This window comes from Mixophyes fleayi, chromosome 6 (assembly GCF_038048845.1).
Source record: "Mixophyes fleayi isolate aMixFle1 chromosome 6, aMixFle1.hap1, whole genome shotgun sequence".
In the NCBI taxonomy this organism is placed as follows: Eukaryota; Metazoa; Chordata; class Amphibia; order Anura; family Limnodynastidae; genus Mixophyes; species Mixophyes fleayi.
The window spans coordinates 58,159,443-58,185,581 of record NC_134407.1 but is presented as its reverse complement, the minus strand read 5'-3'; the positions used below and the strand labels follow the sequence as shown (position 1 = coordinate 58,185,581).

The following is a 26,139-nucleotide window of genomic DNA, read 5'->3' as shown; positions in this document are numbered from 1 at the left end:
CATAAATAATTTCCCTCCTAAACCGAAAATGGATGCACCAAAAGAGTTTGAGGGCAATGTGCACATAAAATAACTGGATGACATAGAGGAAGATAGAAACAGCATTGGAATAGAATAGGGTCTAAGGATTTTCATTTCTTGTTTGTTTGTTTTTTATTATACACCTAGGGGTATATTTCCTAAACTGCAGGTTAGAAAAAGTGGAGATGTTGCCTATAGCAACTAATCAGATTCTAGCTGTCATTTATTTAGTACAGTCTACAAAATGATAGCTAGAATCTGATTGGTTGCTATAGGCAACATCTCCACTTTTTCAAACCCGCAGTTTAGTAAATTTACCCCATAGGCTGTAACTAGGGCAATACTTAGGGGGAGCAGTGGCTTGGAAACAGCATCTACTTCAACCAAGACGGGAGGGTGGTGGGTGTTGGGGGTGACACCAGCATTCTCACACTCAGGGCACTAAAATGTCTAGTTATGGGTCTGGGGCTTTGACCTACACTGGATAGTGTTCTCTCAGCCGTGCTCACCCCTCCTCTGAAGTGGTAACATTTCACATGTTTGCTGCCTCTCTGCATCCAGCAGGATGTCACTGGGTCACTCACTCATATGTTGTGTCTCAGTCATGCTGTTATATTGTGAGGCATTGCTCTATATTCCCCCTGACTGAGCTCCCCTATCCATCATCCTGCCACATTCTGAGGTAATTTCTCCCTCAAATCTGTCCCATTTCACTCATATTCTCTCTCTCATGATGTACTCTGGCTCCTCGTGGCAGCAGGCCATACACCCGCTCCCCAGATTGCTGAGGGAATCCCAGGATCTCACCCCTTCTGCCCTGGGCCCTGGCTGTCACCCTCGCCCCACACAGGTTCTGATCATATCAGCCTTATGTTGCTAAGCAACATTCCTGGTGTGTCTCCTCTGGGTCCTAGAGCCAGGGCGACACATCGAGTCACTTGTAAACAACGACACCAGAGGGAGCATTACAGTGAAAAGCTATTATGTCTGAACCTCTGAGATTAGAGATAGATAGATGTAGGAGAGTTGACCAGGGATTCAGAAAGGTGTTAGTCTGTGTGTTCTATAACAAATTGTGGAAAGCCTTCCAAAAGGAAGAACTCTTTGGGCATGACCACCATATATAGAAAACCCAACTTTGATCACCAACATAAAGTGTAAGTGGACAGATAAATGTTAAAAACAGGAACTATATACCACCTTGCATTTTCCTTAACTAGAGTGGAGACAATAAATTTTCAACCAAAAAATTTTCCTCTGGAGAGGTGAGGAGAGTATCGAGGTCTTTCTTCCAGTCAGTCTCATATTTCATCAGTGGCTCTAATTTAACATACCATAACATATTGTATAGTACGGAAGTTATTCTTTTTCTCAGAAGGATTAATAACAAATCCTCTTAAAGAGAGTAAAAGGTCTGAACAGCTGGTCTCTTAGAATAGCTTGCAAAAAAGAACATACTTGTAAATAATAAAAACAGTCCCGTTCAGGAGATGTTGTGCATCTCAGAAAGTGATGCTAGAGAGCATATTGCTCCATCTTTAAAATCATAATTTAGATTGGGACTTTGCTTCAACTTTTTCCAGGTATGAGATTGAATAGTAGAGAAACCTGTAGGACAAATTGCATTATCCCAGAATGGAGTCAAGGGAGACTGGTATTTAGCCAAATCAAAATAATGCACAAGTTCCAAATCATATGAGAGAATCTAATACAGTAACTACGGTATGCCAAATCTCTCAGTCTTCCCAAAGGAGCCAATTTGGATACCAAGGAAATTACACCTGTGTACCTAGCATGACGTCTCTGGTAGTATATATAGTCCTGTAACCTTATGTGGACTACACCTACCTGAAGAAACCTCAACCGTTCTAGAGTAGTTCATGATAATATATTCACACTAGCAACATTGTATTTATGTCTTGTGTCCATCATGGAATGCAGTAAATTAAACATAGATCTTATATTACTCTAAGTGGTGTATATATTACTGTGTGTGTTTATTTATCAAAATGTCGACAAAGCCGACCACAATTATGGCATTCATAATAATAACTTTCAAAAATAATAAATGGTCTCAGTACATTTTATACATTGACCAGAAATAGAACACACATGAATGCAATTTTGGCTACAAATTGTCACTTAAAATGCATCTACATTATTAAGTTCATGAGTGAGACTGCCATGAAAGTATAATAGAACTTGTTGTAGATTAATCACTTTCACGCTTAGAAGAAAAAAAAATAATATGCCTTGTAGTAAAACTGAAAAGATTAGCCGGTCTATCTGCCAATACTTAAAGCCAATTTTCTTGCCATCGGCTGCTAAAATGTTATAATTGTTTCTATAATAAGCTATAGATGGCATCTGTCATAAAGAAGAAGTGCCAAGAACCTTATTAGGAGTATTAATATGCCGATAAAAATCAAATTAACAAAAATAATAAAATGAGGATTGGCACCGTCACTAAATTTTAAATAGTCTTTGAGGTAAAATATTTTTAAAGAACTTTAGGATAATGATTGTCACATTAATTTAATTTTAATTCATATTATTAGCATACAACTCAAAAATGCTTCAAAAGCATTCTGTTTTACTGATTAATTTTTATTTGTGGTCTTACTTGTTGTTTTTGTTGATTATCTGGATGTTTAGGAAAATTACCCACCCCTAACCAATAAGATCCATGTCATTACAAATATAAGTAATTCATTTAATTATAATAAGACATAATATAAGAGCAATCATTTTCTTCATTTTTGCTTATAAATTTTACAAAAGAAAATAAATCCTGTCCTTTATATATGATAACGTTAATAACTACTCACTTATGAATTGTGACAGCTCCTTTTATAGTGTCACTGATTGTTAAAATGTGTTTTGTGTGTGTTGGATTGGATGAATATACTGGAACAAAACTATAACGTTCCATAGAACAGTGGTAAACAACAGGGCATGCTTTCCTGCAATGATCTGACAAGCACCAAAATAAATCCCTCAGTGACAAAGCAAAACAATATGTTTAAACACATATCCTATGGTTACCAGCTGACAGTGTTGCCAATTGCCTCTCAGTGGCACCGGCTGGTGAAACCATCAGAAAGGATCCTAAACAATCTGAAAGTACCATCTTTGTTACTAAGCCTGTTTAGTTTATGGTACCATATGATATCATTCAGCAGTTTTGTGCTTCAGTGTGGCCAAATGTACTATATAGCGAGAATATCACGGAAATTCCTCTGATCTATGAAGCTCGAGTACAATTTTGTCTCTGGCAAGAAGCATTCCAAAAACAAGCATGTAACATTAATTGTCTGATATCCAAAACCTTCAGTTTTGCAGCTTAGCATGCAGTACTACAGCATCCCCTTATATATGGGCTTGTTTAAGTCTCTTATTAGTCTTATAAATCCCTTGCTTTCTTATATATGTTGCATGTTTTTCTCTACGCTACATTATAATCTCACATACAATACACGTTTGTTTAATCCATCTCTATGTTGTTGACGGTGTGCAGAAATCTTAGGAGCATATAAAAACATAACCAGTGTGTTTCAAGAAGAAAATGAGTTTGTTTCCATATTTAATCCTATTTACTTACAATGTTTATCAGGGCCCTACAGACATGAAAAGGTTCAGTAACAAACTGCATGGAATCATCCAAACAAAACCACTAATCAAGATCTGATTGGTTCTAGCACAATATTCCTTAGTCACATTTTCACTGTCACCTTCTCATCTGTTGTATAAAGCAGTAAAGAGAGAGAAGCTAATTAAGCTAGCCGGTTGCATAGTTCATTACTCACCCATGGTGTCCTGAATATTTCATTCTGTTGCATTCCTTTATTTCCATATCAGACAGACAAGGAAGACATCTGCCGCTGATTGCAGAGACTGGTCGTACAAACTGTATTCATTCTATCCATTCAGCAGTTATATTGCTGTTAGAGTTTAGCAACAGCCTTTTACCGCAGGATTAATCCCAATCTTTCCTCACTCCCTCATCCATTGTCATTCAAAGCCCGGACGCCACTAACAGCCAATCGGCGCCTGTTTATCACACTGGGGGCCTGCCTTGTCAGTTAAGACTCTAGCTGGCAGATGGAAGAAGTGCTTTTGTCCTGGTGGCTGATGGCAAGGTCACAGGCAAGTAACCATCAACTCTATTGCAAATGTAATGTACAGCACCCAATTACTCATCAGCTGCTGCAGAAGAGATGCACTTTCATGTCAATACAGAAAAACAGTAGTCTATCTTAAGATATGCTCTTTCTATTTTTAGAATAGGCAATTAGTGTCTTGGGAATACTAAATGAAAAGGCTGAATGTTGATTAAATAAAAAAAATACACATACACAAAGATATATGCTATATAATATACATATAGATACATTTCCATTCCAAAAACTTTGATTAAAATGTACTTATATTTGTCTCTCTTGCTACTATTTGTGCACTTTTCAATAGTGATAATATGGTAAGTACATACATGTTCTCTTACCTTTCCGTCTGTATGTATTACCCAGTATTGTTTTATCAATGTTTGTTCCCAATTGTAAAGTGCTACGGAATTTGCTGGCGCTATATAAATAAATGTTGATGATGTTGATGATGATATTTTTGATATTCCTTACTTCACCAGTTCTTGTCATCCTTTAAGCATGAGTAACTTCTTACAAGAATATGTCATGATGTAATGGCAGATGTGTCACAAGCGTTGGGGATTGGTCAGTGTTATTGTTTATTACTCTATTTAAAAGATGGTGGGAAAGTAATCTATTTATTTACAATATCTTTATTTTGATAATGATCATTGACCGGGACTGAAACTTTGATATGGATGGTAACTAGATACCACAGACTAAACCATGTGGACCAAATTAAATACCAAGAGGTTTCAACAGTGACAACACTAGTATTAGAGAAGCCATATACTGTATAATGCTGTGATACTGAAAGGGGTAGAATCTAGCTATGTGAATAACCAGCAACCTTTATTGGATAAACCAAAGGACAAAACTACATTAGCAATGATTCCCAAATTTACATGAAGTGTATTAAACATGAAAGGAGGATTACCAGACAGTGGCAAAATGGACACCCACTAAAAACTCAAAAAGCAAAGGGCAAGGCCAAGAAATTTTACTATTGGAAAATATACAAAATGATTTAAACCTTTTCAAATTGAACAGTATAAATCATTAAAACAATTATATCTAAAAGAACACTTTAAGGATAAATTGTCCACCTTTAACTGAGATTTAACAAGAAGAATAATCAGGACCCTGTCAAGTAATGCTTCTCTACTAACATTTGATTGGAAGTGAACACAACGTACAATAATTAGATTTCAGTCATCAGAAAGTTATTTGTAATTTGCCTAAAGGCTATGAGTGATCAATAAGTATTTATCAAATGAAGCTCCCATCATTATCCATCTGATCGATTTATGGAGTACATTTATGTGAACACAAACTTTTTCTTTTGTTGGAGAAACATCTGATTAGCCCAAGTCTGCATTTACTCTCCTATAAGAATTGTCTGGTCCACCAGAGGAGCCCATTGTTAATGTGAGAGGTGTAGTACTGTATAATATTGTTCTACTCATAGACTCTTGGTTGAATAAATCTGTAACAGCCTTCCCTGTAACGCTGAAGGGTACTAATCACTTTTTATGCTTATAAATGATATTAGATTACCTGAAGGTATGTCTGTATTTGCGACCTTAACAGGGGCTGGTTGACAAACTTAAGCCTGTGGGCAAGCACACAGGACTAGCTCACATGGCCTTTACTTAAATGTGGGTTTAGGTATATAGCACAGGGGTTGGTTTACACACTGGTGATAATACTCTTTCCTGGAGAAAATAGATGTTTTGCCAGTGGAAGGGTTTGTTTTCACTAACCTCACTGTGGGAGCCTATTTATAGGTACTTCCTGTTGTGGTTACACCATCCTCAGATTACTTTCTCAGTCACCAAATCTGAACCCAATCCAGCATTTATGGTATAGTCTGGAACGATGCCTGAGAAAGCATTTTATATCAACCAAGCGTCATTACAGTGACTTTATTGTGCAAAAAAGGTGCTGCATCCCTTCCATGCATCGTTGTAGGCCTTGGTAGACTCAATGTTGCACTGCATACAGGCCGTACTGGCTGTACGTGGTGCGCCAATTTCCTATTTAAGTGGCTTTATAGTAATATTGTACACTACCTGTATATGAATGTTTAATATTTATTACATTCACCAGTGGTCAGACCTTACTCATTATTATAGATTATCTGCACGTAACGTATCACAAGAATACATTGTGATGCTGTCATCTATTTATTAACTCTTATTTATATAGCACCTAAATATTACTAAGCAATTTACAGAGAATATTTAATCATTCACCATCATCAGTCCTGCCCCAGTGGAATATGTAATCTATATTTACTTGTGGATGTGTCACAAGCACAGTGGGGCGTTTAAGTTACTTTAAAAACATTTGGGAAAGTAATGTGTTTCTATCTTGATAACGATTGCTGTCTGGGATCGTTTAACTTTTTTAACATAAAAACAAAAGTTATGTTTTAGTGAATTAGTGCATTTAGATATATAGTCATAGTCACGAGTTAGGTGGAGCTATTTTACAACCTATTCATTGTACCCTGGCATTGGGATCCTCCTCAATAAGCTGAGCAGCTTCAGAATAAAATTGATATTCTAAGACATAGTTGTCTACACTTCTGGAATGTCCGGAAGACATCCGGATTTCTGTGAGTCCTCCAGGACTCCTGGGAGAGCAGGGCAAACTCTCGGTTTCTGGCCACTTCATTAGTTAAGTGGTGGGGTTGAGGCTTAGGACGCGATTCACGCGTCACTGTGGCCCCGCCCCTGCTGTAATAGGCTAGAAAGTGTGATGACCGTATAGGGGGTGGGGCCATGATGATGTGATTCACCAAGCCCCACCCCCATACACCCACCTCCCCCTGGATCTCCCGTAGGCCAACTTCCCAAAGTTGACAAGTAAGTTATAAGATAAGAACTGGAAAACCAGGAACATTTCTTACATGGACAGTCAGAATATTTATAGTCCAAAATGCTAAAATGAAGAGATTTGATGAAAATGGAGCATAAACTAAAACAGTTACAACAAAAGTGGTCTAAAAGAGATTCCCAGTTATGCAAGCTTAAACAGAAAAGGAAGACTCAATTTCAGATTTAGGTAGAAGAAGAAAGTAAATGGCAAGAAGCATTTAACCAACATATCACTGACCCAAATTCCCAGGTCAAAGCACAAGAATGAGCTTTCTTGAGTAGATGGTAACTGAGAAAGAGCTGGATCTGATGAAGCTGTGGGATGTTGTATCCTCCATGATGGTTGATAAGGAAGTTCAGGTGCAAGCTGTAGAGGCTCTGAAAGAGGAACACAATAAGCAAACTTAGAAAAGGCCAACCAGGCCTGAGTGTGAGCATAATAAATTGGCCAATGTGGTTAAGGTATATGTAGTAGTCAAGAAGATGGTCATTAAGAAGACTGCCCAAGCTGTTTGCCTTTGATCAAGGACATCCTATATGGACTTCAATTGCCATTGAGTATGAAGATACCAAGAGATAAACAGCAAAGAAACAAGTGGAAAAAGATAAAATGTAGCAAACATTAAAGGGAAAAGTAGAGGCACACTGCCATTCATAAAATGCGCAGGTATCTTAAAAGGAAAAACATTGCATTGTACAGAGGCGGAACTAGTGAGTTGTGGGCCCCGGTGCAGACAGGACCTCGACCCTCTGCATCTGCCATGCAGCAGGCCCAATTATCTCCATGGGCCCCTGTCACTCACCGGACTGTGAGTGCCATTTCTCCTGTGTTCAGGAACCGTGGCCGTCCGCCATCCTGAGGGTCTGCGCATGTGCAGCCCTTATGAAACCTTCAGTACCTGTTGCTTTTAATTAATTGGAGGATCAGGCAACCCTCCCTATTTAAACCACCTGTGATCATTACCTAGTTGCCTGATCTTGGAGTCTCATTCCCCATGAGCCTCTGAAGGTGTTCCTGTGTTTCCTCGTGTATTCAGCTCCAGCTGATTCCTGTCTACTACGATTGTGGTTTCCAGACCACTTCAACTCTCCTGTGTTCATCCTATCTGCTACTGCTGCCGGATTCCAGACCGCCTCAACTCTCCTGTGTTCAGCGTGTCTGCTCTCCGCTGCCTCCGTTACTACTGCCGGGTTCCAGACCGTCTCAACTCTCCTGTGTTCATCGTGTCAGCTCTCCACTGATTCCTATCTGCTACTGCTGCCGGATTCCAGACCACCTCTACTCTCTTGTGTTCAGCGTGTCTCCCCTCCGCTGCCTCCGCTACTACTGCCGGATACCAGACAGCCTCAACTCTCCCGTGTTCATCATGTTTCCAGTTTTACTTACTACTGCTTCCTGAGTATTGCTCCTTTGATTACCGGTTACCTTTCGTGTGCGGCACCAACCTGATTACCGCTTCCATCCTCCAGTGGTCTCTCCTCCTGCCGGCGTTCAGCCGTTCAGGTATCCCTGCACTTCTCCTTGACAGCCTGCTCTCCTGAACCGCGGTATGCATACTTTCCATTGACTTTGCTATTGTGTTGCATATCCGTCTGGACTGTGTTGTGTTCATCTCCGGAGTCTTCCATCTACTGAAGCTATTGTTACTATTGACTTTGTTTCCTATTACCTGGATCTCTATAGTGACTTTGCATACTTCAAGCAGCGCTTGTCAGTTATTATTGTATTGTGGTTATCATCGTGGGATCAAGTTCCGTGTGCCGCCCGTGTATCCTCTGTATTCCATTCATCTGCTCGTGCCCCTCCTCACATATATATAGCAGTGGTACAATTTGCTGAACGCAGACCACTGACACCTGTTTCCCATTGGCACCAGTTTCAAGTATCCTCTCACATAAGCAGTGGTACAACTTGCTGTACGCAGACCACTGACTTCCCCGTTACCTACTTGCACCTGGAACCCATTCCTTCACTATAGACAGTGGTACAACTTGCTATACGCAGACCACTGACTTTCACTACCTCCTCTCTACTCCTGGACATTCCTCCTCACTATAGCAGTGGTACAACTTGCTGTATGCAGACTACTGACTCTCCTCACGTTTACTTGTCCATCTGGTTCCTCGTGTTCATACATCTAAGTCATTACCAGTTGCTGCTAGTCATAGACTTTCCTTGAGCATTCTCTCACCATCTGCTGATTCTCCTGTTCTGTTGTCACCCTGCTACCAGAAGACCATAGTGCCAGCTATATTACTCTGGTAAGAACATCATCTGGTGATATCCTGGGCAAAGACTCCTAGTGCCCATGACAGCCCCAATGCACGGCACCTGCAACACCAATGGTACTTCACACAAATCATTAAGTATTAAGTACCTTTTTTCTACATCAGATGTCATATTTTTTTGTAGGCCCCCTATAGAGGCTCCAGTCCTAAACTGTCTAGGCCGATGCTGGTTTACACTGTGACAGGCTAGACCGGTTGGTCCAATAGCATGGGGTCCCGCTATTATAGAGTAAATCAGTACCTGATTGATCTGGGAAAGAAGTTGATGATAATGACTGTCAGACCTTTGCTCTGGATGTCTTATGAGTGAATGCAATAGTGTGTTAAGAGTCCTCCAAGGGGCCAGTAGCAGTACTACAACCTAAATGATTTATTGAATTTTTGCGCAAAAAGCAAGGTAACACAAGGTGAAATCCTAACTTACAAATGCCGCAATGCGAAATGAAATGCAGTTGACCATTACAAGGGATAGTAAAGTAGAGATAACAGTAGTACAAGAGCTGGAGTCTGCAGGCCAGGCACGAAGGAAAGAGGCACCAACCCTGCCACATTAAGTAAAACTTAGTTTATTAGATGGTAGTACACAAAAGGTTTGCAAACAAAAGCACATGGTGACTGCTGGTGGGTTCGCAGGTTGCGGCTCTCAGCGCTGCCTCCAGGTGTGACAAACTTGTATCAACAGCAAGAAGATTCTGGTCAATGTACCAGGTAGTGGTACAGAAACCAACTGCAGGGTGCCAAATCAGCATATGGAAAGAGTGTCAAAACCAGCCGGGTCAGCAACACTCAGGTATAAACAGTACCAAACGACAAGTAGAAGAGAATGCAGAAACAGTCTGGGTCAGAATACACAAAAATAATAGGACCGCTGGAGTAAAGGTATAGAGCCGAATACTCTGGAAGAGGCCTGCGCACAGAGCAGGTTTAAATAGCTGAGCTGATGAATAGGGCGAGTCACAGGTCAGAACACATGACCACAGGTTCAGAGCTGCTCTTAAAGGGCCATGCACCTTTTGTTGTACAGAGTAGGATTGTGGCACAGGGTTCTGTTTCTGGAGCGGAGGGAAGGGTAGCGGGATCATGCCAGAGAGAATTTGAAAAGTAACAGCCAGACTCCAATGTGTGACAATCAGCTGGAGAATCTAACACTCTTGAGGAAAAAAATATTTTCCAACATTAGCCCTGATATCACCCCCCACACCTCATTAGTTTAAGATAGTTCTACAGTATCGGTGTTGTTGTTTGTGTGTTAAAACAGAAACAACTTTCACATGGGGGAGGGGTCATTTTTTTTTTTTTAATACTAATAGAATTCCTAAATAATCCTTATTGGCGCCAATCTACTAGATGACGTGAAGGAGCATTGATTAAACCCACCCAAAGGTAGACCTTCACTTTAATCAGAACTGGTTCATTCATGGTGACAGGTTGAGAAAAAAGATACTGTATAATGCCTCATACCACTAGACACCTTTAAATATAATTTGATGTATTAGGTGTCTTTGCAATGCATCTACAGAACACTAGCAGTGAAATATTACATTTGACTCACCAACTTCTCATATTTGCCAATCCTTGGATACTTTTCTGGAAGCCTTAAGACATCACTGCATTTTGAAGCATATGTTCAGGATTAGTATTCTTATATTAATCTACTGTATTGACATATGTACAAGAGAATCCTGCAGCAGTTTTGTTTGGCCTGCAGCAAGTGGTTGCAATGCTTTCTTACTTAGTATTCTCTGCTTGTAGCACTTGTCCATTTTCCTCAGCAGGCGCCATATTCTGTATCTCTAATTACAATCAAACAGCTGAATCCATTTTGCAGGCTGCACACTGCACCTAGTCAGTATCTAGTGCTCTTTCCCTATTGCTTTTATGTCTACATTCATTTTTAACTATTTCTAAGCCTAGATATCTAGCCCAACATCTTATAACACATTTACCTGCTTAGCATAGACTAAAACTTGTGACTTTTTTTTTTTTATTCTTAATTACTTTACTATAACAGTTTGTTTGTATTGATCGTTTTCAGTCTTATCCTATTGGTTAGGTATAAAATGACAGGTTACTAAACAATTTAAGGTGGATCCCTTCTCTGTAAACATACTGTATAGTAACCAACAATATACTAATTACTAGTCATGTTTCAATATATCTTTGTACAAGCCACTGTTTCCTGTTCATTATATTTTTATTAACAATTAATAAACAACAACATAACATAGGGCCTGATTCAGAGTGAGACGAACACCCGTTTGCAAACCCCATCTTTGCGTTTCTTCACACTGCGCATGTTCATAAAGTGAATGTATGCGACCGCGTAAAAAGTCATAGGCGAAAAAATGTTGAAGCATTTTGCTGCTTATGACTCCTTTCGCCTAAAGGAGAGGGGAGGTGTAAACATAATCAAAGTACAGTAAGGGCGTGTTCAAACAATTGCGTACAAATTCAGATTGCAACAGAATCGTAGATACGGTTTTATTTGCGGAAGGTCAGAGGCAAGTGTAAGTAGCGGATGATGATGATGCCGAACACTAGCAAACCATTTGTAATTAGAGTTTACCAAATGATTCGCAGGCGTTTATTGAAAATGTAGTAGTTGCTCGGCAGTAATGCCTGAAGCCATTGTGATGTGGCACCATCCCCTGGAGAGGAGGCCCATGCGATGATGTAGATAGCCATGTCATCGTTGGGTGTGTGGCCAATGGCGCAGCGCAAACGCACCTGTGCTAGTTATAGGCTCTGGTTTCCTGTGTTTTGGTTTCCCGTGTTTTGGAGGTAGAGGAGACATATTGAAGCCAGGACCTAGGAAGGAGGAGTGTGGACTAGGAGGGTGCTTGGCGGGTGCCTTAAGAGCACTAATTTTAGGGTCCACAAGAGCCAGTGATATTGCAAAAAAGTCCCCATTAAGTAGAGTGTGTGTGTATGTATGTTAGGGAATTTAGACTGTAAGCTCCAATGGGGCAGTGACTGATGTGAGTGAGTTCTCTGTACAGAGCTGCATATGTAGCTGCTGCTGCTGATGATGACCAGCAAGGGGGATCCTCAGCTTCAGGGATACCCTATCATCAACTACAGCAGACAGCTACTGGAACCACAGAGGAAAGGCAGTGAGAGCGGATGGAGAGGTCCTTCTAGCAGGTACTCCCATAGCGACCTTATACCTGTGAGGCTGGGTTGCAGAAGAGGCAGTGTGGCTAGCAGCAGGAGCTGAATTGAGGGAGGAGGTTTGCCTGTATAAGAGCCCCCATGGAAAGTGCTCCCATATCATTAATGGGGGTCACTGCAACTAGACAATGTAACAAAAAGCAATAAGGGGCGCTGTATCCAACAGTTTCTATTTATTGAATATAATAGCAATAGCAAAATCGTTAAATGCAATAAAATAATTATACAAAATCAACATTCAGTGGACATCAAGTGATCCCAAATACAAATCCCCTAAGGATCACAGTATAAAAATGCAAATCACGGGCAACAAATCAGCTGATGCACATGAGCAATAACTCATAGAAAAGGAATATATAACACACACTTGATAGTGGTTCACAGAAACACCTTGATAGATGGTTAAATGCAAATACTTGTAGTGCTTAATAACATACATACAACCGCTGCAGCGGTGTAGATGATTCAAATCCCTAAAAATAAAGGGAACAAGCAATGTCCAGATTAGCACTAATAAACTCTCCTTGTTTCAAGGGCAAATTTAACTTTTCATGCAACAAACGGTGTATAGCATTCATTAATAAAATATTCCTTTGGTATAATTGTAATGATTTATCAAGTGCAGAAGTGCCGCTGAGGCGGTTAATTACAATGGAGGGTCCTTTGTAATGGATAAGCGTTGATGATTTATATCAGATGTAAGCTCTCCAGATTCCGTTAATATTAATCGGCAAAACAGTTAGACTTTAGCATGCAACAACTGCAGCAACAGTAATTAAAGTCTTTAGCGCAATGATCCAGCGCTTGATAGCCAATATAGATAACACGGAGGCCATATATACAATCGCTTCATCCACTTACTTTAGCAAATCCATTGAATACCCCGGGGTACAGGAAAACGATGTCCAGATGTTGTATTAAAATCCAATAGTGTTCTAAAATCCAATAGTGTTCTGACACGTTTCTCCGTGTTACACACAGTTTCATCTGTTTTACTGTATTTTAAACTAGACAATGTGACTGCTCTAGAAGGAGTGAGGAGTCCCCACAGTGAGGAAGAGCCCTGTGGTTGGGAAACTGACGTCAGGAAAAGCAGAGTCTCTGGATAGTGGGAAGTTGTTAATCCTGGTTGGAGTGAGTGCAAGAACTGCTGAAATATATCCATTGTTTGTTCACACCTGTGAGAGAGACCCCAGTGTTTTCAGCATGTGTGGAACTACTGCACCCACCAATTCCAGGCATTCATCTGTGTCATTATTGATACTGGGCTTAAGTAAAAAATGTGCAGGAGTCAATTTAAGAGTATTAACATTTGTTGAAGTATTGTGCTGGAGGCATTTGGAGAAGCTGTTTGTGTAACCATTAAGATATCTGCTGGTGGAGTTGGCGTTATATATTGTGAGCTATTATACTTATGTGTAGGAGGAGAAGGCATTGGAAATATAATGCATGTTTATTCTTTTATGAGATGGTCAGGCACACAAAATTTATTTGGGTTTGCACTGCACCACCACTGAGTATTCAAGGGACCCTCGGGTCATAGATGTCACATCCATGCCATAGCTCTAACAGAAGAAGAGTGCAACAGTGAGTAGAGTACCACACTACATCATGTCACCCCAACTAAGTGACCACACAGCACCAGTCAGGGTTTCACACAACCATATATTACGGTTTGGCGAGCATGTTGTAGCAAAGATAAAAAAAAAACCTGTATGCATGTCAGGAAGTTGTTCCTGCTTTGTCACGAACACGCTCCCAGCTGCCGTGACTTTGGGGTGTTCGCTGTATGAGGTCACACACGATTTCAGCCCGCAGTCTCTCTCTACATATCACACAGGTAATAGACCTACGGAATTGCCCCAAACACAGCGCTCTCACACCCCCAGACACTTCAGGTTCTGCCACTACCTATTGGAAACGGGCAATAGGACCACAATATACTGTTCCACACTGGCACACAGGCTTCTAGCTCCACGAACTAGCTAACCCACACCAGCCCACACAGGGTTAACTCTTCACACCTCCAGACTGTTACACAAATGTACATACAAGCACACACAGCTTGTTAATCAAATGTATCAACAAATCACACACTGGCATTCCAAGGGTTAACCTGGTCGAGCAATCTCTTCTTCTAATAGGCTAATGGATTCGTTAGAGTATCAAGGACATAACTTATTAAATTATAGATTTAATATACAAAAATACAGGGCATTCAGATATAAAGAAAAATAATGAATAAACAATTAATATATTGACATAACAAGAAAAACAGTTTAAAATATTCTTTCAGAACACAGGTTTTTAAGCAACATGAAATGGGATGGTCTTCACAGGGGCAGGGTTTAATGCCAATAGGGAGTTGTTGCCTGTAACACTTTTTCAATCACCATTTACATGTTGCCTGATTAACTAACCAATTCTACTATGTGATATAACTTTTTTGTAGAGCGTGACATTGATCCCATGTTATCATTAATAAATCCCTTATGACTCTGTCCATCTTTTGATACCAAACATGATGACCTTTGACAATGTGACATACCTTTTTCCAAAGATATATGATTTCAGCTGTTCCCGGATACCACCCGTACTGTCATTCACAACCCTGGTGTGATTTCTGCTCCTCAGTATGCAGTGGCACCCAGATTTCCCAAAATATGAAAAATTAAGGCATTTCCTTTCAAGTCCATATTTCTATATACCTGCATAAAGACCATACTGGTTTTACACAAGAGTCTCCAAGATTCTCATCTAGGCATATGGCTCTCCAATTTACACTTAGTGGTTAGTTTGTGTTTACAACCCTATTGAAAGGAAGTCAATTAGCTAGGATAATACATGATCAAATACTATGGATGTCTGTGATCTGCATATCTTAAGCTGGTCTCTTCACAATGGGTTTGCTTAACTTAATTACCTCCTACTGGGCTCATTTCATTTAAAAAAACCAACAAACATTTGGTCACACATTTATCTGAGTTAAAGATCAGGTTCATTTATATGTAGCCATGCAAAGTTTTATTTGGGTCCTGACATTCAATAATCTATTTCATCATATCAGATTTATGCTCTCATCCTGACACTGCTGTATTAGCAGGATTATTCAAATGTAAACAATGCTTCACAGCAATTGTGAAAAAATATAAAATAAATGTTTTTTGCATATATTCACAAGTTGGATGTAAGTTTCTGAGGGGTTTGTCCTTTATAAAGCGGACGCATATGCTACTCATTCAGATCTGAAAGCATGTTTAACTCTGAATACACACAGCATACATTGTGGTCGACTTTTTCAATTGCAAGTTCGCTTACCCTTGGGTTCCACTCTGAATCAGGCCCATAGTCTTTAGCAAAAAAGGTTGAGAATTACTTCTTTGAAGTTAATAATAGACAATGCAGCATATTATGCTAGCTAAAAACAGGTGGTTTTTTTTAGGGGTGACATCAACCCATCCTCCACCTAACCAGCGGGAACTAAAATATAGAGGGCACATAAAAATAAGCGAGTTACAGAATTTTGCTTTTAATGTGGTTTCTAAACTGGAAAGTAAATTGTATATTATTTTTACTTTACAACAGTACATTTACGTAAAATGAGCCTCTTAACATTGTTACCGATATGAAAATTGCCACAATGTAAATCAATCTTGAGAAGAAAATAAAGCTATAAACTGCGGAGCTCAGTTATACATGTGGACAAATCAGTGATGCAGTACATTTTAAGTACATGCTATCACCTAACAGAGATGGGCATCACTAGTAATTTATAACCACACTTCTACTCTGTCATATGGAAGCTAATTACTAGTTATATAAAACAGCAAATATGTGTTTGTGAATATATTCATAGTATTAACTTGGTGTGGCTCAGATGAACTCTGTCCAGCCAGGGGTTAGAACCGAGTAGGGGGGGGGCTAATTTACTTTCTCTCTTTGATTTAATTTCTAAAGTTTTCTGTTCTACCAATTTATGGAGAGTTCCAGATACCTAGATACAGATAAGTACGCAATACCAATTTATGGCACAGGTCGTAAAACTAAAGCTCTTGGAATTGCTCTTTAAGGTTACACAATAACATTAGTGATAGTGAACAAGCATACACCTCACATTCTTGGTGATTCTGTGATAGCTGTAATATCTAAGGACATCTCAATGGGGTGATTGAGCAGCTGGGATAAATTTAAATGAAGGAGAATAAGGACATAGGAAAATGTCATATTTTTCCAAATATCATATCAAGATTGGTATGGAAAATGAAGGGAAACTTATGGCCTGTTGTATAGAGGTAGTATGATATTTGTAGGACATTCTGGTAAAAAGTTAGGCCACTGTAAATAAACCCTGACTTAAAAAGTATTTGCATTTACTTTTCATTTATACAGACTTTCTAGGTCTGAAGGGAGGCTGTGGGTACTCGCAGCATGTTCAAAATGTCCTGTAAATCTAACAGTTTTGTTCACTTTTGGGAGTCAATTTTATATTGAGAAGTGTCCTATTTTTCCTGTTCTCCCACAGACAGAAACTGATCATATGTAAATTTACAATTCCTGTTGTTTATTCCTTTTTATTTTACAAGAAACTATTGTATTATATTTTTGTATGTAATTTTGTTAATTGTGTTTCAGCTTAAGCTGGGTACACACTACAGAAATTTCTACCAACTTTTTATGCTGAGTGATTTTACATGCGATCGATGTTCCGATCGCTAGGTCCATGGACTGCATACACACTAGCCTTGTTTAGGACGATAAAGGGAAGAGCAGACAGCCCTTTAGTGACTTTTTACAGCCATGTTATCGTGAGCAATGACTGTAATTTCATACTCACTGTTGTGGATCGGTCGGAAGTTTATACACACTACACAACGGAAACGAGATTGGAACGAAAATATTAAACGGTACGACCAACCAAATGAGGCGACAATCGTCCATTTGGGCAGACTTTCGACCCTCGTGTCACTGCACACACTGACCCAAATTTGAACGAGAGGTCGTATGTCGGCTGATTTAGCCGATTATTGGATGAAAACTGTGTAGTGTGTACCCAGCTTTAAGCATTGTGGATTTATTTTCCATATTAAATTACACATAATAAGTTCCCGTCTCTATTATTAAAAATTCAAGTGTCAGACTTAGCTTTATTTTAGAACGCTACAAAGTTGAAACAAGGGAGATCATTTGGTTTACGATAACTCTGATGAAGGTAAATTGTGATAGATTAATATAAAGGGGAATTGAAGGCTTCCTGAGTAAGAGAGTCAGCTCTTAACAAAAAACCTTGGTGATGGCATAATTGGTAAGGCAAAATTAGTGTGTGGGACACACAGGGAGCGTTATAATAATAATTAAACATACAAGCTGATTGTTTTTGATTAACCCTTTGTCACACACACATCACGCAGGCTCAGGTGAGTGGTGGCAAGCTTTTGAGATATATTTTTATTTTTTTAAGAACTTGAGTGAATTGGGGTTGTATCATTCCTGAAAGAGGAATTAGAGAATAATTCCCCAGAAATTGAACTCAATGCTAAAAACATTACAAGACATACTGCAAATAGTTTCTTCCTTTGGTAAATGATGCACTAATTGCACAATGTGAGGAAAAAGGAATTCCCAGCACTGGCAAAAGCAAAAAGCAATTGATCCAAGCCCTCAAGCAGACTGATCAGAGTAAAGATGGAGATTTGTCCCATGGAGGGCACAGCCAGGATTCAAAAAATGACATGATTGTGGATATTGCACCACATACTGGACTGTTGCTTCCTAATGACTAATAGTTCAATTGGGGACACTGCTATGGACATTTATGTACAAACAGACCTGACAACAGTATGGGCAAGATTAGTGGGCACAGTACTTAACCCCTGGTCTGAGAGGTAAATCCTTGGAGGTGTTTGCAGACCTTCCCATTGAAATGGACATAGATTAGGAGGAAAGATTATGAGGAAAGTGCTCTGTTGTGGTATTTTAAAATCAGACCTAAGGCTCACAGATAAAAGTTCAGAGAGTTAAAGCACAGTGCCTTAGATACTTATTCAGGACCGTCTGTCAGCTTCTTTCCAACAGTGGATTTGGGCGGTTAAAAATCACCACCTTTGATGCTCTGAAAGATCTAATGATCCAGGAGCCATTTCCTACTTTGTGCCCAGCTGATGTGAAAGAATAGGTAATGGATTGTGATCCTACATCATTGGAAGAAGCAGCTAGACTGGCTTACAAGTATACTGTCACTCGGGCACCTGCAGCTAAAAGAGGATCCTTTGTGCCAGGGCAGTCCATTTGGAAAAGGGGGCATCCAGCAGTGTGGTGAGGGTGGGGGCAAAGCCTGTTCTGGGACACACCTGCCAGTGTTTTGCATGCACCCAGGTAGGACACATCAGTACCATCTGTCCAGAAAAGAAGAACACTACACTATCCTCTGTTGGATACCTTCTTTCCCAGCAATCCTGTGTGTTGCAGGACCCCAATAGAGCCAGAAGGACAAACTGCAAACATTCACTGTTGGTGACAAGGTAACTGTGGGGTTAAGAGACATAGGTGCTGATGTTAAGCTGGTGCATTTAGAACTGGTGGGGTTAGGAACATCATTCCGGGAAAAATTATTTCTGTGCAAGGGATGGGTAGAATTCTCCTTGCATTTCCTTAGGCCAGGGCTTATCTTCGTTGGGGTGCTGGAAGAGATCTAAGAGAAGTAGGGCTAGTAGACAATATTTCTGCAAAATTGTTACTTGGGACTGATTTAGTTAGCATGCTATCTCTATATGTCTCTTATGATGATGTGGACTTTTCTGAGAATAACCACGTTTTTCCCAGGTACCAGGATGTGACAGGGAAAATGTATATTTTTTTGTACCTGAAATTGTCTGTATCTGAGGAGGTAAGGGATGTTCCTTTTTTTACAGTGTCAGTGGTCACACACCAGCAGCACTGCAGGCCAGGCCCTCAGAATTAACCACTGATGGGGAGAGAGGTGGGCTGGCAGCAGAAAGTGACACTAACACAAAGTCTATCCCTGAGGAGGAGGGAAGGGGCATACCAGAAAGTAACTCTGACACAGAATCATTTTCTCTAACCCCTCTTCCTCCAGCTTCTGTAGTTATATAGATTCTTCCCAACTAGGCATGTCTCCTGAGCAAGATTTATGAAATGGGAGTTAGCACTAATGGCACCTGCAAACATTACAATTAAGAGGTGTAATATCCTAAATCCAGTTACATACCTATCATATGTGATGCTCAAAGGGTGAAATGAGAGGAAACTCTAGCCGAAGGTGAATTTGGCAGGTATACAGATATGCATGATTGTATGGAATATTTGAATCAGAACTTTACAACAAGACCTGACATACACGACACCCCCTTAAAAAAATGTAGATTTTACGTTTTACACAGATGAGAGTTGTCATAGACAGACGGACACAGAAGAATTATGTGCTGGTTATGCTGTTGTAGATGACGAAGGTGTTATAGAAGCTGAACTCCATGGCCCATCTCACTCAGCAACTAGCTGAACTCATGGAATTGAGAAGCACATTTGAGCTAAGAGAGGGTAAATTAGTTAATATATACACTGACTCTAGGTACGCCTTTGGGGTAGTGCATGACTATGGGGTTCTATGGTGTCTTAGGAATTTTATGACAGCGACAGGCACACCAGTAGCATATTCACAACACATAAAAGGAACTTTGACAGTGATACAACTACCTAAGGAAGTAGCCGTTATTAAGTATAAAGCCCACACTTACGACAGGGACCCCACTTGGTAAGGATAGAGCAGATGAGACTGCTAAGAGAGCAGCAGGCTCACTCACTAAAACAAATGCAACCACATTAATGATTCTTTTAAGCTCTCAGTGTACAGAAATTAATAGAAATGCAGGAATTCTGTCCCCTACAGGAGAAGGCTGTCTGGAAGTTTAGTGAATGTGGTCAAGAGTCTTCTGGACTCTGGAAGGATAGACAAGGTAGGCCAGTAGCTCCCAAGGCATACCTTCCGAGCTTAGAAGAGGCGGCACATGGTCTGACTCACCTGGGTATGGAGGGCATTTGCAAATGTGATAAAAGCATATTTGTGTGCACCGGGCTTCTCTTCACAGGCTAGTAAGAAAGCAAAGTCTTGTCTTACTTGTCTGAGAAAGAATACGGGAACAGCGATACCAATAGAGCCATCACACATTCCTCCTACAGATACCCAATACTGCTGTTTTCACTACTGAAAATTGTTCAGGAATTTGTTTGTAGGTTTGGTATCCCCAAAATCATTGAAAGAGATCAGGGTACACATGTTATTGGGGATGTCTTTCAGCTTATGTGCAAGCTCACAGGTATTGATAATAAATTACACACTCCCTATAGGCCACAAGCCAGTGGGAAGGTAGAGAGGGTAAATGGTACTATCAAGAACAAATTCAGTAAAGTGATGGCTGAAGCTGGATTAGCGTGGACGAAAACATTGCCACTAGTACACTACAGCATTAGAACTACTCCTAGACCACCTCTTGACCTGTCATCTTTTGAGGTACTTTTTGACAGACAACCTTACTTGATGGTAGATGCTCAAAATGATTTAAAATGTAACAATGAAGTGGCTGTTCAATATCTTAGAAAGAGGAGAAAACTGTTGAGACAGCAACAAAGGAATTTCAAAATATTGTCTCCTGATATGCCAGACACTAACTGTCATGATGTTGAATCTGGGGAATATGTCATGATTTGCAATTTCCTATGCTTAGGTTGCTTAACAGATAGGTGAGAAGGCCCGTACCCAGTGTTGATGACCAGCACCAGCGCCACATCCTTGAAAGTAGCAGAAAGAGATACTTGGATTCATTCCACCCACTGTTAGGAACAGCATGTAACAGCTGTTTTCCTTTTGGATGCTGCAGTGTTGTTTTCAGCTTGAGTGTGATCACCTGAACTCCTCTCACCTGCAGCTCTTTCTGACACCTGTCCTGTTTGTCTATTACTGGTTTAAATACCTGTCAGCTTCACTCTGCCTTTGCCGATTATAGCGTTCACATGGTTGCTTCGCTGTGCTCCTGGTTCTGTGAAAAGTCTACCAGTTTTTCTGATTTATACCTGTTCTGACTTCTGCCTGGATATCGACCTTGCTTGTTTGCTCGTGACCTTGAGCTCTGCCTGAATACTGACCTGGCTTGTTTGCTCGTGGCCCTGACTTCTGCTTGGATTCGTCTGAGAAATCTCCTCCTATCCACAGGATCGTGGTGCCAGCTATTCGCTCCATCAGACTCACCTGTGTCTACAGTGTTTCACAGTACAGATTTACTGCTCTATCTTGCACCGGCATTTTCCCCGAACATATCTTGTTCTATGGGAAAGGGGATTGCTATAGGTGAAGCTCTCATCAACAACAGGTTCTAATAACTCAACTTGTAGGGTGATTTGTGACATTATAACAGGCCCACATACTTGGGATTTACTCCCATGGATCCTACTCCTCTATCCCTTGCACAAGTGCTGGCTAATCGACTGCAGGCTCAATATCAGATTGTTCAAGACATTTATACCAGATTATCTGTTCACAAACAAGCATACCTCCAGGATTACCTCTTCTCGGAAGTTGAGGTTCAAGAACCCAAGCTTCATCTTCCAGACAGATTTTCTGGCAACCAAAGGGATTTCCACAACTTTAGGGATAGTTGCAAATTATATTTCAAGCTACGTTCTCGGTCTTCCGGTTCTTAACAGCAGCGAGTGGGTATTGTTATCTCACTGTTGCAAGGAGATCCACAAACCTGGGCATTTGGATTGTGCCCTGACAGTCCGGAATTGTTATCTGTAGATTTTTTTTTCCAAGCCTTGGGTTTCCTGTATGACGATCCTGACAAAGTTGCTACTGCAGAGTCTAAACTTAGATCTTTGAAACAGGGACGTTGTTCTGCTGAAATATTGTACTGAATTTTGCAGATGGGCCTCAGATTGTGAATGGAATGATCCAGCTCTCTGCAGTCAGTTCGTTTGGGCCTTTCAGAACTAATAAAGGACATATTGGTGCAATATCCAGCTCCTGATTCTCTGGAGTCCTTTATGTGTTTGGCAATTTGCATTGATCGGCGAATACATGACCTGTTGTGTGAAGGTAATATCATCTTTGTAGGACATTATGGTAAGACGTTAGGCCAGTGTGAATAAACCCTGACTTGAAAATTGTTATGGTCATAAAGACTTTCTATGTCTGACATCACAGTGGAAGGAAGGCTGTGGGTATCCTGCAGCATGTTTAATATGTCCTGTAAATCTAACAGTTTTGTTCACTTTTGGGAGTCAATTTCATATTGAGAAGTGTCTAATTATTCCTGTTCTCCCACAGACAGAAAATGATCATTAGTAAGTTTACAATTTCTGTTGCCTAAGAAACTAGTGTTTTATATTTTTCTGTTAATTATTTTTCAACTTAAGCATTATGGATTTATTTTCCATATTAAATTACAATTAATGCACCCTAGTCATTAAAGAGAGCAAAGCAAAAAAAACCTATTAATTTTGCTCCTGAACAAATGTTACAATGCAAGGGGTGCAAATTAGTTTATTATTTTGCACATAAGGAAAATACTGGTTGTTTCTTCATGTAGCACACAAATGCGTGATAGCTATATTTTTATACTGAAATTTAAATTTGATCTACGACATGCCCTATCCCAACTATAAATCTGTCCCCACATTTTAAATTTACCTTCCGTTCTAATGCGACATGGTTTATCCAAGGTACAAATTTACTTCTTTAGGCTTTGCTCTCCTTAATGACTCAGACCCAATGAGTTCATGTCTCTTTGTTCTTACGAATTCACTTGATTGGTTTTAGAACGCTAGATATTTGAAACAGAGGAGATCATTTGGTGTATGATAACTCTGATGAAGTTAAAATTTTGATAGATTAGTTTAAAGGGAGAAAGGGAGAACACTTTCTCAGACACATCACATAGGCTCATGTGAGTGCTGGATCGTGAAGCACACTAGGAGGGAAATAATGAATCTAATGAAAGACATTCCTACAACTACTGGAAACTTTGGAAATGCACATATTACATTATTCACGCACTCATCATCTCCCGTCTAACTTTCTCCTCACGGGGCTCACCCACTCCCACCTCGCCTCCCTTCGCTCTATTCTCAATGCAGCTACAATACTTATTTTTCACACCACTCTTCCTCGCCTTACACTGGCTCCCTTTCTCCTACAGAATCCTCTGTAAACTCCTCACCCTTACCTACAAGGCCCTCTCCCATTCCACTGCCCCTTATATCTCTAACCTCCTCTCCATGCAACTCCTGTTCCCTGTGCTCAGTCAATGATTCTCCTCTGCATTGATCACCTCATCCGACATCAGAATTCAAAATTTCTTCCATGCTGTCCCCCTCCACTGGAATGACCTTCCTCTCCTCCATCCATTTGTCCCCTAATCTGAGCACCTTCAAATAGGCACTCAAAACCTATCTGTTCCTCAAAGCCTACCAGCCATCCACCTATCCTTCTCCATTCTTGTTCCTCACCTCCCACTTTCCTATTCGCATTTCTCTTGCGCCTGTTCCCCTCCATTGACTCCTCTCATGCCTGCTGTCTGTTTGTCTACCTTTAGTATGCAAGCTCTTACGAGCAAGGCCCTCTTCCCTTCTGTGTTAATACCATTTCCTCTCCTCCAACGTCACTGTACTTACTATGCTTGGAGCTATTAGAGTCTTGGTTTTACTTGTTTTGTTCTGTACTATTTTACCCTGTATGGTCTACTCTTTGTATTTTGTACGGCACTGCGTAAATCTTGTGGAGCCATATAAAGGATAATAATAATAATAATAATAAATAATAATAATAATAATAATAATAATACAAGGAGCACTTTCTTTCTGGTTTAATCAGTTTTAACTTTTGCCAAACAGCAGGGGAATATAGAAAATCAGAAATCAGAAATTCAACAACTTGAGAAAGTTCTTAAACACCAGAACAAAATCTGCACCTGCACAACAAAATAGGAACATTGCCATGCTGGATATAATTCTAAAGAATTCATTTTGCTCAAGACACCTACACAGAAACAAATTCAGCTATGTGCTGCCATTCAGTCCAAATAATGTGCATGGCTAAGCCATTATAATGTCTCTAAGAGATAAATGGCTTTCCACCTGGGCTCGAAAGCAACATGGGAGGGTTATTGACTACAATATTTTATCCTAATAGCTCCAGGTGTTACAAAAAAAAAAAAGAAAATAAAAAAAGGAGTGTAATACAATTTCTATGGGAGAAGGGACATTCAATGCATTAGTGCCACAAGCACCAGTTTGTGAGTTAAGATATCGTCAAGGGAATTCTTATTCTTATTTAGGGATGTGAAAGGTTACTTAACCAGATGCTCCACATTAGATTGACCAGTATTATCTCAACTTGTATTGTGGATGCAGAAGTTTGTGAAAGTTACAGAGTGAAATTCTTATACAACACCAGGCAATGTCATGAGGGCATCACCACAAATCACTTGCATAGCACCAGCAGTAATTCAGCAGAGAGCGTCAAACACAAAAACTCCAAGCAGCTTTGGCATGGTTATGGTTAGAAGTAATATTCCTGATCCCTTAGTGCTCAAAAGCAGTCAATGTGATTTAATATGTACAATGCAAAATTGAGTTATGCACGTGGCATTGAAGCAATGCTGAACAGTGTGACTGTTAGGGCTCATAGTTAACAGGATAAACTTTTAGAACTGATGGTATAGAGGTCTTCACCTTTAGCAGAAGCCTTTCCCATAGAGCTATGTGCACTCGCAGGTACTTAGATGCCCCCAGGTCTTAAGTTCTAGAGTAGTAAAAGTTTATCCTTGGTGGCCGTAGTGCAGCTGGAAAAAGGAGGCAGTAAACAGAATGATAATGACTAGACAGAATAAGTCGAAGTCAGGGGTCCTTAGCAGATAACGTGGTCAGAAACAGTCAAAGGGTCCGGGTTGTTTCTATGAAGGGTCCAATGAAGACCCTTCATAGAAACAACCCTAATTGCCTCCTAAGAGGCCACTAATTAATATGTCCGTGTCACACATTGCACCAGCTAACCTGCATTTTGGTCACTGTTGTTACCAGTTTCCTTTAGTTCTCACTCCATGCATTCACTTGCTGGTCTGAACTGAGCATGCGCACAACTGGGGGTAAATGTATCAGTTCTCTGCAGTTCACCACTTCTCAGTTGGTATCCTGTATTACCTGTTCCATGATCAAGAGCTGTGGTATTATTGCAAGAGCCTTGTGCCTCATCATTGGTCCCGTTCTCAAGCTATTCACTTTCCAGGGATCTCAGTGCATCAGTTCTCTGTAGTTCACCACTTCTCAGCTGTTATCCTGTGTTACCTGTTCCACGATCAAGACCTGCGGTATTGTTGCTGGAACCTCGTGCCTCAATCAGTCCTGTTCTCAGCTATTTGCTTTCTAAAGACCTTAACTCTTTGGTTAACTGCCGTTTACCTGAACCTCTGCATTTATCTTCCAGCAGGGTTGTTCCACTGCACGGTTAGATTTCACCCTGCCCTAATCCCCCTTAGAGGACCGCTACCTGCGGATAGAGTACAGCTATGTTCATATTCCATTGCGGGGATCCCCGGTGAATACCTCTCTACCGTTAGACTCCGCAC

General features: G+C 40.3%; 1 protein-coding gene across 3 annotated transcripts in view; it reads right to left on the bottom strand.

The window, feature by feature from the left end:
• The window catches only part of PSD (pleckstrin and Sec7 domain containing), a 228,879-nt gene that overhangs the window by 180,562 nt on the left and 22,178 nt on the right, over nt 1–26,139 (bottom strand). For 2 of the 3 annotated variants that reach the window (XM_075216623.1, XM_075216625.1), the window contains exon 1: nt 3,828–3,990. The exons of the other annotated variant lie outside the window; for it this stretch is intronic. The gene's annotated coding sequence lies outside the window, so the exon portion shown is untranslated. Of the gene's footprint in view, nt 1–3,827; nt 3,991–26,139 lie in introns of those variants that run through there. 3 annotated transcript variants of the gene reach the window in all.